This window comes from Phalacrocorax carbo, chromosome 2, assembly GCF_963921805.1.
Source record: "Phalacrocorax carbo chromosome 2, bPhaCar2.1, whole genome shotgun sequence".
Lineage (NCBI taxonomy): Eukaryota > Metazoa > Chordata > Aves > Suliformes > Phalacrocoracidae > Phalacrocorax > Phalacrocorax carbo.
In genome coordinates, this window is record NC_087514.1 from 131,465,352 (window position 1) to 131,478,263 (window position 12,912).

Genomic DNA, 12,912 nt, shown 5'->3' on the forward strand with positions numbered 1-12,912 from the left:
AACAGTTTGGTAAAATACTGCCTTACAGTGCTCATGACATTAATTTACTCAATGGCAATTTCACCACTAGGACATTATAATGCAGTTTTAATGCACATTTATTTTAGTAATGAAGTACAGAATTGCACAGATACAACACAAATCATATTTAATCATGAGCAATCTCAGATAATAACCAACTAAGAACTAGAACAATATGCCACTGGGTTTCTATGTATCATTTTTCTTTTATCAAAAAGTAGTGCTACAAATTGTCATAATGTAAATTGTTTACATTTGTTTTAAAATGTTCTATAATATTGATTGATGCTTATGACTGAGTCTTTACTTATTGTATGAATACTGTAAAAGTTCTGCAACTAATGAGATAATTAATTTTCCATCTTGCATTAATCCAGTTTCAAATTAGATTTAAATACTAATTCTTATAATGTGCTAATTGTTTCAAAAAGGAAGAAAAAAACCCAACAAAAACCCCAAAACCCAATGTATTATTTCATAACTCTGGAAGAGGAGGACCCTTAGAAAACAGAGTCTTCTGTACAGAAAAGTAAATTCTATCATAAAACTCTCCCACCTTTTAAGTTAAGGCTAACATTCTGTGAAATATTGTTCATCCTTACTTAACAAAAAGTCGCAGCTTCGTCCTCTGTATCACGTGCTTTTTCCTGTCCTGCATAGTAACTACCTTCTTGAATCTTCTTAGTTGGAAGCCTGCTGCCAAAGCAGATGGATTCTTAAAGTAAAATTCAACCCTAATTATTATTCCTCGATCTTCAGCAATGAGTTTTACCTTATAATTTAAATTGGAATAATACCTTTATTGCAGCTTACCATACTTATACTGGGAAAAACATTCTAGAATTAAATAAAATTATATCATAGTGTTTTAAATATATTTTATATTTTATGTTATTACACTATTATTTTTTAAACTATACCTAAAATACATTAGGACATATTGCATATCTTGAGGTATGCCTTTAAGAGTGGTAAGTGCATACTGGTAATACTAAGTATTACTACCATTCCTTTTGCATTTGATTTCTTAATGAACTTTTAAAAAATGTTAAAATGAACAGTTTTCTAAAAGGAAAAAAAGCCTCCATGCTTGAGAGCAACAAATACTTCTTCAAAATAGTGACACACACACAAGCATACTGGAAATCAGTGGTCAGTGACTGACGAAAAGCAACTGCCTTTCTAGAAATCCCCATAGAGTATGCATCTGTAGGTAGCGGTATTTTACACTTTGAAGACGCCTATGAGTCATGCCCTAAACTGGAGTTGTAACTGAAAGAAGACATCGCTGCTCCAGTCCTGCCTGCCTCCCCAGCCACGACTGCCAAACCGAAGTCTCCAACTAACAATGCAAATGACAGAAGAATAAATACCTTTGCTTTTTTACTGAACATGAGGGCCCCCGTGGCATCTCAAAATGTACGTTATTCAGCACAAAGCATTGTGACATTCACAAACATAATAGCGAATCCTCTGCCCGTTGTATAGATCTGTATTCACTGCTGCACTGAGTTTTTGGTAGATGAGAAATAGCCTCTGACAAAACCAGAAGATAAAATAAAGATAAAGCCATATCAAGCCTCTCCTCTCACAAGAGCTGTGAAACAATAGTTAGCTTACACTAATCTTGACTCTGAGCCTGAGAATGCAGTGGTTTCGCATGTCATCTCAGAAGCACTTTTGCTAAATTTTAAAGCATGATGCAACGGTTTAAGAAGCGGATAATGTATCACGGAGAACACTCTGGCTGAAATCCCAGGTCCATTAAAATCAATGGGAGTTTTTACTCTGGCTTTGTGTCATATATTCTCTATTTCTCCTCCCTCATTCTTTTCACTTACACTCATTTTACAATACTCATCGATATGAGTTGCTACATCAGAGTTCATTAAAGCACTGCATGTTTCATTACATAACCAGAACCCAGATTTGCACCAAACAACGGGAAATGATTTTTTATTTGCAGAAAAAAAAGTTATTAATTTTTCCTCACAAGTGTTGTTTGATAGACATATGATGGGTAAGGGGAAGAAGGGGTTTATTAAGCTCTAAAAAATGGATTGCACGCCTGAGGCATGCTTTTTTGTGTATGCCGCCTGCAATGTGTGTCATTCCGTTGGATATGATTTTAAAGCAACTGCATGCCCTGCTGTAGGTTAAACACTAGAACATAAACACCTACATTAAACCTGAAACAGACAATAAAATAAGAACACACATTTCAATTTTCTGACTGACCTCAATCTCGGAATGAGGACCCCTGCATGTTACGTTAGCAGGCTGGGCTCCATTACGCTGCCGCACGCTCTGCTCAATCTACTGAAATATTGATTTTATTTTTTTTTTTACAGAACATACACACTGTAAAATCAATATTCCTGTACACACAGCCAAGTGGCAACAGCATAGCTGAGGCCAACTCCCTGGCCTAGCAGAGCGGGTGTGTGCTGAGGGAGCAGGGACGGGAAGATGGGAAACAACACTACGCATGGAAAACCACAGCAAAACGGAATAGGGCTAAGGACGGAACGGCACGGTGAAGGTGCATGCAGGGAGGAAGGAACGTGCTTTATAAACGCAACAGAAAGGCTCAGGAAAGACTTGCCATTTCTGGTTCTGCAGACAAAAGAGCTAAAAGCAGACAAAATTTAGGTATTTAAAGGTAAGAGATTCTTCTGAGGTTCTCTCTCCCCAAACATTATGCTTTAAAATCAGACGGTTTGAATAGAAAAAAGTAAATTATATAAACTAAAAAAAAGATAAAATATTTCAAAGCATTTTTCAGTTTATTTCCCTTTCAGCTACCAAAATGACAGCCATAGATTTGGATTAACAGGCATGGCCACGATCCTGCGACGACAAGGCCTGCGCGAGGAGCGCTGGAGTTCACCTGCGCGGATGCCACTGCAGGCCAGGGCCTGCACGCCTCCCGCCTCCCCCGCCAGCACCTTGGGGCACGCGTAGCTTGTACAGACGAGCGGCTCCTCCGGGACTGCCCGAGTGCCTGAAGGACAGAAACGTTTTTACAGCTGAGGCCTACGCGACTACGGGCTTGCTGCTGGATCAAGTTCTTCAAACCATTCAGTGCGTTGGCAGTTTTGTCCAAGTCTAGCGAATAACGTGATCAATAAGATGGGTTTAACTTGAATCAGTTTAATTCAACATGAGATAAAAGCAACAGTAGGAATTATCATTTTTAATATAGAACTAGCAGTGTGGACACCTCCTCAAAAGGAGACTAGAAAACACTCTTCAGACAGCAGATCCCCCTCAGCTTTTCTTTCAGGGCGAGGAAACACACTTTGAAGTAAAAGCTGTTACACTCTTCAAAACCCTTCAAATTCGAAGCGGGAGTTCGGAAACATCTGGGATTTCCTCCGGCTCCCACCCTTCGCTCTCAAGGCTGCCGTCCCCGGGGCAAAGCAGGCCACCTGGGGGGGTTTCAGAAGCCGAGCAGCGCGGCTGTCAGGTCCCACTCCCCCGCCGCGCCGTGAGCGCTCAGGAGCGGCACCTCCGCCGCGAAGTTACATCGAGTTTCTGCACGGCAGCGGCTCGGGGCGGCGGCCGGGAGCCTCGGTCAGAGCTGTCGCCGGGGGTGCCCGCCGCAGCGGGGCTGAGCACCTCCGGGAGGGGGCAGGACCCGGCCTACGCGCGTCCGCCGCCGGCGGCGCGGGAACGCAGCGTCGCCCCCCCTGCCCGAGGCTGCGGGGCGGTAACACCGAGAAGGCGCGCGCGGCGAGGCTCACCGAGAACCGGCGCCGCGGGTACCCGCCCACCCCGGCCCTCCCGCCCCTCAGCGGGCGGCAGCTGCCAGAGACCGAGGCGGACCGTGGGGGGGGGAGGCGGGGAAGAACCTCTGGGTCGCCGCCGCCCCTGCCCCCCTCCCCCCTTCCCCCGCCACCAACGGCCGCAACGGCCACCGGGCCCCGGCGGCGCGGAGCGGCCCCGCCCCGCGGGTGGGCGGGTGGGCGGGGCCGGGCGGCGCGGGGCGGGGCCGCCTGCGAGATGGGGGCTTGGCGCCGAGCGGCGACAGCAGCCGTGACCTCCGACCCCGCCCGCCGCCGGCCAATAAGAACGCGGCTCGTCCCCGAACCCAAAATTTCCACGTCGGCAAAAGTCAAGATGGAGCGGTGCGCGGCGCGCGGCGCGGCGCGCGCCACCGGCCGCCGCCCGGCGGGACCCGGACAGACGGGACGAGGCCGCCGCCGCCGCCGCCGCGGGGGGCGCCGGGGGGCTGCGGGCGGAGCGGTGCGGAGCGGACCGGACCTGTTGCGCTCGGTGGCGGGGGCCGAAGGGAAGAGCTGGCGGGGCGCCGCTCGGGTCCCTTCCGCGAGGGGCGGAGGGTTTTGGGTGGGGGGGGGGAGCACCGGGCGCTGCCAGGCGGGATCGTGGGTGCTTCAGGGCCGCGGCGGCGGGGCTGTCAGCGGGAGCCGGCGGCCGCCGCTGGTTTCCATCGGCAGCGCTCCGGCCAGCCGCTCGGCCGCGGCTTGCGCAGGGCGGCCCCTTAGCTCCGGGGGGGCAGGGTGTGTGTTTTGGAGGTTTTTATTTAAAAAAAAAAACCAACCTTTTTATTTGTTTTCGCCCCCTCCCCGGCCAGCGGGTCTTCCGCCGAGCCGAGGAGGAGGAGGAGGAGGGGGGCTCCCTTCCCCACCTCTAACCGTGTGCGCCTTTCCCTTCCCAGGCAGGGAAACTTGTGCTGGCAGGCGGTCCCGGTGCCGGTACCGGAGGAGGATTGGAGCCTCCGGAGGCAAAGTTCTGTGACACTCCGACTCTGGGTACGATAGCAGTCAGTGCACTACAGAACTTTGTCTCCGGCGGCGGCGGCCCCGGGAGCCTCAGGTGGACACGTCACTGCCCCGAGCACCCAAACCCGCGCTGCAGCCTTGGAATAAAGTCTTTGCTGTCGTGGCCTCCCGCTCTGAACTTTTGTTGGGTGTTTTTTACTTTTTTTTTTTGTTTGTTTTTTCCAGGGTTAAAAAAAAATAGTGCAACATCTGGGTATCCGAGGGTTATTTCGGTGCAGTCAGTCAGGCAGGCCTGGCTGTCGGCATAAATGTGAAACTAACTGGTGCTCGGTGCAGCTGAATCAGTGGTGGGTATGTGAATGTGCTCGACACTGCTCCTAACTGTGCTTTGTTCTAATTGTGTAGCAGAACAGTAGCTTAACTAGGGACTGGGGTTGGCTGAAAGACTTTGTGCTCTTAGCGAAGACCTAAGTGTGCTAATTCAGTGTTTAGGCCTTGCCTTGTGGTGCTGAGTGGTTTTCCTCTTTAGGAGCCCCAAACCCTCAACTTCTCTTGAGTGACAGCTACAACTTAAACTCAAGCCTCTGCATCTTCAAAAATCACAAGGTCCCTTGTGAGTACTGCAAGGCTTTATCCTTACTGATGCCGGGGTGGGGGGAGGCTTTGGAAGGGTAGGTGACACCTGTATTTGTTAGTGCAGTTGCAAGGTTTTATAACCTTGTTTGACACCTGCGCTGTACTTGACATGGACAATGGCTTTAAGGGCTGAGAAAGGAAGGGCCAAACTTTACTACTTTTTTCAGTTCAAGTTGGAATCTGGCAACAGTACAATAGCTGGCCCAGCTCTCTAAAGAAATTTTGCAGAGTTTCTTCTTGATCTGTAAACTAAGCTGTGGAGTTCTTGTGAGGTGGATGCGATCAGCTGATCAGCTTTCATCATAATGAGAGTAATAGGAAAAACAGGAATTGCTAGAGGTCAGGTGGAGTAAGGTATGGTGATTTATTTAAAATTAAAAATCAGTCTGTGCTGTAGAGTTTGTTAGCAAGTAAGTCACAGCAGCTGCATTATATGGCAGATAAGCTGCTTTTATATGTACACACATATGTGCTAGAGGTCTCATATTCTGTTAGCTTTTTGTGGCTAATGATCCCCTTTGGGCTCACTAGAAACCTAAATCAGTTTTCCCTTTCTGCCAGTCTGAATGTGGAAGGTACAGCAAGATTATACAGTTCATGGGATTGGGCTGGAAACTGAAATGCTATTCTAAGTACATGATTTTTAGCTCAAACAGTTTAATCAAAGGGTAGGTAAAGTGAGGAGCACTTACTGTATGGCAGCCCATGTGACCAGCTAAGGCTATATTTGGATGCTGGAGGTTTAAGGAATCCTTTTCGCTAACCATTTTTGGCCAATTGCCTGCTGCTTTATGTTGTGCAGTGTGACGTCTGCTAAAAAGGACTTGGAAGTCTGGTGTCTGCAACTGTTTAATCAGTGCAGTTACAGGGAAACACCTTGTACTGTCAGGGCTAAAGTCCCACTGTATTGTGTTTAGGGGTGGTTCCTGCCTAGCAGGATATGTAATGCAAATAGCAGTTTCCAATTTTTGTGCTAAATGGCCTTTTTTGAGAGGGGCGGTAGATCTTATGAAGGCTTCTTAGATACTCAGATTTAGTGGTTAAAACTCTATATTCTTACAGTTCTGGAAACCCACAGACTGGAGCGTATGCTTACTCTTCCAGGGTAAGCGTAACGTGTTTGGATCTTAGCTTATTTCAGTATAAATTCAGCCCAGAATAGGGGGGTGGGATCCTGAAGTCTCTTGCACTGGACTGGATGTGATGGCAGATCGCAAACCTGAGTCCAGCTGCATTGGGAATGAAGAGTTCGTCCGCTTTCTCTCAGCATGTTTCAGCTGGAGCCAATTTTCTTGCCTGCTGTAGTTCCCCAGTGGTCAAGCTGACCAGCTATGAAGGCAAGGTGAGTAATGCTTGGCCTGCTGGTATCCCTCATTTGTCCTTGCCACATGTCTGCAGCATGTTGTACCTCCTGTCCTACAAGTAATACTTGAATAGTGACCTTTTGGTGGCACTTCTGCTTTGATACAGGAAATCATGTGGCTTTCAGGTGGGACTAGAAAAGAGCTCAACACTTCCGATTTTGTGCTTTATACTTGCACTGAAATGTATGTGATCTGATAGTCCCCTGGCATTTGAACTTCCTCGCTTCATTGCAGCGTAAGACTTTTGAAAGCAAGCTTGATGGGTGTAGTGGTGCTTGGGGCCTTGAATGGGAGATAGAGTTTTGACTAACCTTTTAAGAGTCATGGTTGATTAAGATGATGCAGGAATTGGAAACAGGAAGAGAACTGGTGATGCTATTTGAAATAAAATCTGAATGCCAAACTGTGTAAGTGCATTGGTACAGCTTATTTGCCAATGACTTCTTGGCATCTTCTGCTTCTCTGTTAGGCAGTGCCTTGCTGGAGATGTACTCTAAACTGCTGCGTTATTTTTCTGGTGCTCCTTGATACTTTAGAGTGTCTCTTCCAATTACGGTCCTTTCCTCATTGGAAGAGTGGCAAATGAGCATGCTGAGTAAATTACATGAATTTCCAAAATAATATATATAGACCTGTTATTTGAAGGGGCAGAGGCAAAGGAAATGATACCCACCTATTTATTGTTCTGCAAGCTGGAGAACAGGAAAGGAGTTTGCTGTCAAGTACTCTGAAGGTTGAGGGTGAATGTATCTGAGCGTGGCCTAGGCTTCCTGTGTGTATTGATTCAGCTGTATGTACCTGCTTGAACTCTCTACATATGTGCTGAAGTTTGAATTCAGAATTTTAAGAGACCTCTTAGAAGCATAAAAACTGTTGTCTAGTGCATTTTTCTCTTCCACGTCAGGATCTCCTTAAAATACTAAGATAGAGTTACGTCTTACGCTGCTGGGAGCGTCGATGAAGCAGGGTCCATGTTAAATGGCAAACACTTAAGTTTGCTTTGTGATGGGAGATTAATAAGAGCACAGGGAATATAGAGTAAAGGCAAGCTGCACAGCCTGTAGCTGCTTAGTCTCAGCACATTCCTCAACTCTATCAGGTCCAGTGGCATCCTTTCTTTAGCTTCTAGAGATCTGATTTCGAGCTAGTGCAGTTTTAAGCAAAAAATTTAACACTTGTCCCTGTAATCTAAAAATGCTGTCAAAAGATGAAAAGGACAAGTTTTTCATGTGTGTTTTCATAAACTAACTTGTACAGTTTTACTAGAAATAGAAGTAGGCTTGCTGACTTCTAGCAACTGTATGATAAACAATTTATAAATAGACCATAGAGTCCAATGAAATACAAATAAAGTATTGGAAGTCATGAACAGACTCCAGAAAACGCTGGGATATTTATATTTATCTGCTGCCTGGGCAGCTACACTCAAGAAACTTCTGAGAATCCACGTAAGACTGAAGTGCCCTGAGAGCCCACCCGGAGCAGCAGATTCTGGAGTCTCCATTGTTTGGCTTTTGGTGGTAGCAGTGGTCTTTCCCCTAAACCTCGGGATAGCAGGGTAGAAATCTTTGGCAGCATACCTAAGTTATCAACACAAGGCTGCGTGTACCTCTGTCTGCAGAATGGGAAGTAGACTTGCAGCAGTTGAGGTTGGTCAATGGCACTGCGCGGTGAAGGATTTTCCTTGTAGTTGGAGCTGGAGGAGGCGAACCTGCTTCTGGGAGAAACAGGGCATTGAGGCAAGAGTGAGTGGAAACTGGAACTGCTAGGCAATCCCAAGATTATTTTCTATTTTATTCTGGGAGGGAAGTGGAAGTTACAAAAAAACTTGGCAAAGGCCATTGAAATAAGGCTATTTTCTTTGTGTAACAGACAGGCTAAGAATTTAACTTTGTGTCTACAGTTGTGTCTTCTGTACTCTAGAAATAACCTTTCCTATGACCAGGTTTTATTTTTTGGAATACCAGTGCTAATGTAGTTTGAAATAGCTTGGTGCAGTTAAACCTATGTTTAAGGTATTAGAGGTGTTGTACTGAAACCTCATCCTAATTAACTGTTGAACAAGGGTGCTGCAACTTTGCTTTGTATAGCCAACACAAAAGTAATTACTTGCTGAATTATATATAAATGTTCTGAAATGTGCATACGAAGTCCTGAGCTCAGTGGAAAAAAAAAACCAGCATTAGACTATTGATGAATGATTGCTGCTTTGTTTTGAGTTCCGCTGGGCTGCGAGGCAGTACCGCCTTTTTGTCAAATGGCAGTTTTTACCCCGTCTGATGGTTCTTACATCTTAAGCGTTGGAAACTACATTCTTGCACCAACGCTTGGTCTCTTGCAGAGCTCCTGTGAATGTTCTTCAGCTGTTGTAAAATGATGCATTGCTGCTTTTAATAAAAGTAAGTCTCAATCCTGAATGTTGATCCACTTGTGCAGTAAAATCCTTTTTCTGTTTTGTAGTAACTCGCAGGAGCAGTAGTTGTGGGAACATCATTAACAGTATAAGAGACTCAAGTTAATGAGCAGCAGCATATTTAAGCTGTGGAGTAGACTTATTTAGGCAAGCCAGAGCTGTTTAATACTCTGTATTTTGGCAGCTGGGTGACTTCAGAGATGTCTAAATTCATATATAGGCAAAAGCTCAGTCACAGTGAATGCCATTGTTTTTTGCTGTACTGAGTCCCAGCTCCCATTAGCATGTCACAAAATTGTGACTGACTAACAGTTCCCTCAGGTGCTGCTTCCAGAAGAGGCAGAGAAAGGATGGTCTTAGTTTGGGGAGATGGTACATAGATACAGCAGTCGGCTTCCATCCTTTAGTTTCTTCTTTCACCAACTGAAATGCAGGAGGCTCGCTCTGAACATCAGGAAACATACTCTGAGAATGACAGAGTGCTAGCTCAGGTTGCCCAGGGAGGTTGTGGAGCCTCCATCCTTGGAAATACTAAAAAAACATCTGGATGGGCAACTGGCTCTAGGTGGGCCTGCTTGAGCAGGGCGGTTGGGCTGGATTACCTCTGCAGATCCCTTCCAACCTCAATGATTGTATGTGATTTCTTTTCTAGCTTTATACCAAAAAAAAGAATTTTACCTTTCCTGCAGTACTCTCCCCATCTCAGTTTGTTCCATTGCTGTTTATTGTCACATGAATAATCCTTTAATTTATAAAGCAGAGGGGGGAAGGGTTACAGAAGATCAATATTACTCTGAATAAATGCCATGTAAAGCACATAGTGATCAGCTTTGACTTGTGTGTTAATTAGCTTGAGCTGAGGCTTGAGTGTGTAAAACAAAAGTTGAATCCCATCAGAAGTACATTCTTGCTTTAACCTTCCTAAGTACTAAAGTACAGGATTAAATGTGTGTTTAATGCAGAGGAATTCTCACTTCCCTGGGTAACTGGTAATCTCTTACAAACAGTGGGTTTTACTCTTCAGTTGTGGCTGGGCCCGATGGAGGAAGCAAGTGAAGCTCAGAGGTTTCTTTTGCGTAAGGCTTTCCCAGTGCAGTGATGTTAATAGACTGACAAAATATTGCTAGTGCGATTGCAGCTCTTAACCAAACCACACCAGTGCTAGTGAGACTTGCTCCTTGCCCTTTTACCCTTTCCCCAGGGGAAATTAGCGGTGCTGAGGTGGGGAGAGTCGTGTCAGGGCATGGGAAATCACACTTCCCAAGAGGAGGGAAGGACCTGGCAGTGTGAGTGTTGATGAGGTGAGGATTTGCTGCAGTTGAAGGGGAGAGGGGCTGTTGGTGTGTTTTCCTTTACCAAGTAGTGTCAGGTAGGCATGAAGGCTTCAAATAATGATAAGGAATATCTGCTTGGCTGCATTGATTCTTTTTCAAGGTCACTTGTGTTTAGTCTTCAGGAACTAGCATTGCTATATCCCCTGTTATAACCATTAAGACAAGAAGCTGATAGTGTAGACCAAGCTTTGGAGAAAAGGTGCATTTCACACTAGTTGTTAAAGGTAAACTCTTCTAGTCCTTGCCTTTAAGAGGATATATGCTGGAGAATATGTGCTTTGCTGCTGCGTAATGTACTGTGCTCTCCTGCAGGTATGGCTTGAGGGACTGGGAGAAAGAAGGAGATGGAGAGAGGAAAAGGCAGAGGGTGGTGGGTGGAAGAGGCTATGCAAGGTGCCAGAGGAGCAAGAGTTAGATTCTGCTGTGAACTTTGATGTCCATGTGATTGCGATTTGGTAAGCGCTTCCCAAGATGTTAAACTTAAACTGCCAGACTGTACATTGACCAAACCAATTCAGGAGCCTTATGTATAATTACACTGCATGAAAGGAGCCTGTGACTCTTGAGATACTTTAGTAAGTACCCGAAACATAAATGTTCATAAAAATACTATAGTTACATAACATGGCCTTTTAATTTAGGCTGTGCATTAATTTAAAAGTAAAAGTGGACTTCAAATTCTGGATTCTTATGGCTTTTATCATACTATATAAATCCATTATTTCTAATATGGTTAGCTAAGCTAAACCAATGAGGACCTGCAGTATTCAGAGTTGTTGGCAAACAAACTATGCGTAACTATCTTTAGAGAGAGAGGAGATGCTACAGAGCACTGCCAAGAAAGCAGAGCTGTGCTTAACCCTTGCACAGTAAGCAATCAATACCAATAGAGTCCTAAAGAAGGAGGGAAGGCTAAAGAGTCCTCCAAGGTAAAAGTTTCAGACAACAGCATCCTAAGTGACTGAGGAAACACATGGATGATGACAACTTTGATTTCCAGCCTGATGTGTTCTCAGCCAGCCAAATTGGAGACAGAATTGAAAAGCAGGGAATAGCACATGGAGACAAAGCTCCATGGTCAAGGAGAGCTGCCCTCACTCAGGATCACTCCTGAAGAGAAGAGAAAGCAGGCTCAAGCCTGCAGGAGGGTACTTCTCTCAGAAGGCTTTCTCAAAAATATTTTTAAATAACCTGTTCAAGTTATGCTCAATGTGGGCTTATGTACAGGCTGGTCTGTTGAAATATTAATTTTATAGTTTCATTAAGCACAATGCTTTCCATGTGGGTTTGATTAAGCAACAAGAATAGAAGTACAATGAAAATTGAATCTCATCTTTAAAAGATTTCATTATTCAAATTGTGTGTTCTTGGCTTAATGCTAAGCATCCAGTTCTGGGTTACATTGTTGTTCAATATGGTTCGCTTGTTTGACCCATATTGTTTAAATTTTGGTGGTAAATTTAGTTATTATTGGGACAAGTGGGAAGATGTAAAGGGAAACCTCAGAGGCTGCATGTAAATGAAGCAAGGGCATGGGCTGTGTAGCTCAGAGCCTAGGCTCAGTGTGTATCATTGACATGCTCTCTTCAGTATTTTATGGACCACTTGCTGTGTACAGTCAGCAGCAAGAAGGCTAGTGAAAGCATAAAAAGCTTGTGTTGCAGGCCCATATTGATCTTGGTCTCAATGCTTTGAAATCTTTGTGCTTAAATCATGTTAAATCAGCAGCTTATTTTTAGGGTAATGTTAAAATGCTAAGCTTTATATAACCATGTTAAGCTCACTTCTGATGTATGAAGGCAAACATACTGGTGACAGTCACTGTTTCAGTGTATGGGACAATAACAGTAGAGGTATTGCTAGCTCTGTAAAGCTTTCAACAAAATGTTGTCACTTAGTCACGTTCAAACTTATTGAATGTGAAAAGAAACCTAATCAAATAATTTGGACTACATATGGATTTTATAGTCTCCAGACTGAAATTATCTCCCTGCACTAAGAATAAAAAGCGTTTGTGAGAGGAGTTGCCATTGGATCATACTTTGGCAAATGGATGCTAATTATCCTGTTTCAGAAACTGTTTTTTGGGGGAGGAAAAAAAGTTAAATGATATATGATTATCTAAATATATGCACATAAACACACACTTATATATGTACGTAAAAAGTATGGCTTTAGATGTTTATGAAGTTATTCCAAGTGCATGGTGTATAGAAAGGATCTTTTGAACATAGGTGTCGCATAGTCAAAAACTAATTCACTGAAGACACTAATACGTCTGCTTTTTTTAGGTATGACTTGATTACACCACATGTCACAATGGAGTGGTTGCATGCAGGGGAGGAGGGATACCTTTGTGCAACACTGGGCAGAGGATGGCAGCACTGCCAGCTTGGGGA

At 44.7% G+C, this 12,912-nt stretch overlaps 1 long non-coding RNA gene across 1 annotated transcript; it reads left to right on the forward strand.

The window, feature by feature from the left end:
- The first annotated feature begins 4,044 nt into the window (after nt 1–4,044).
- On the forward strand, nt 4,045–9,995 carry LOC135312071 (uncharacterized). The gene is made up of 2 exons (XR_010371709.1): nt 4,045–4,269; nt 4,703–9,995. It is a non-coding gene; the product is annotated as an uncharacterized LOC135312071 (long non-coding RNA).
- The last annotated feature ends 2,917 nt before the right edge of the window (nt 9,996–12,912 follow it).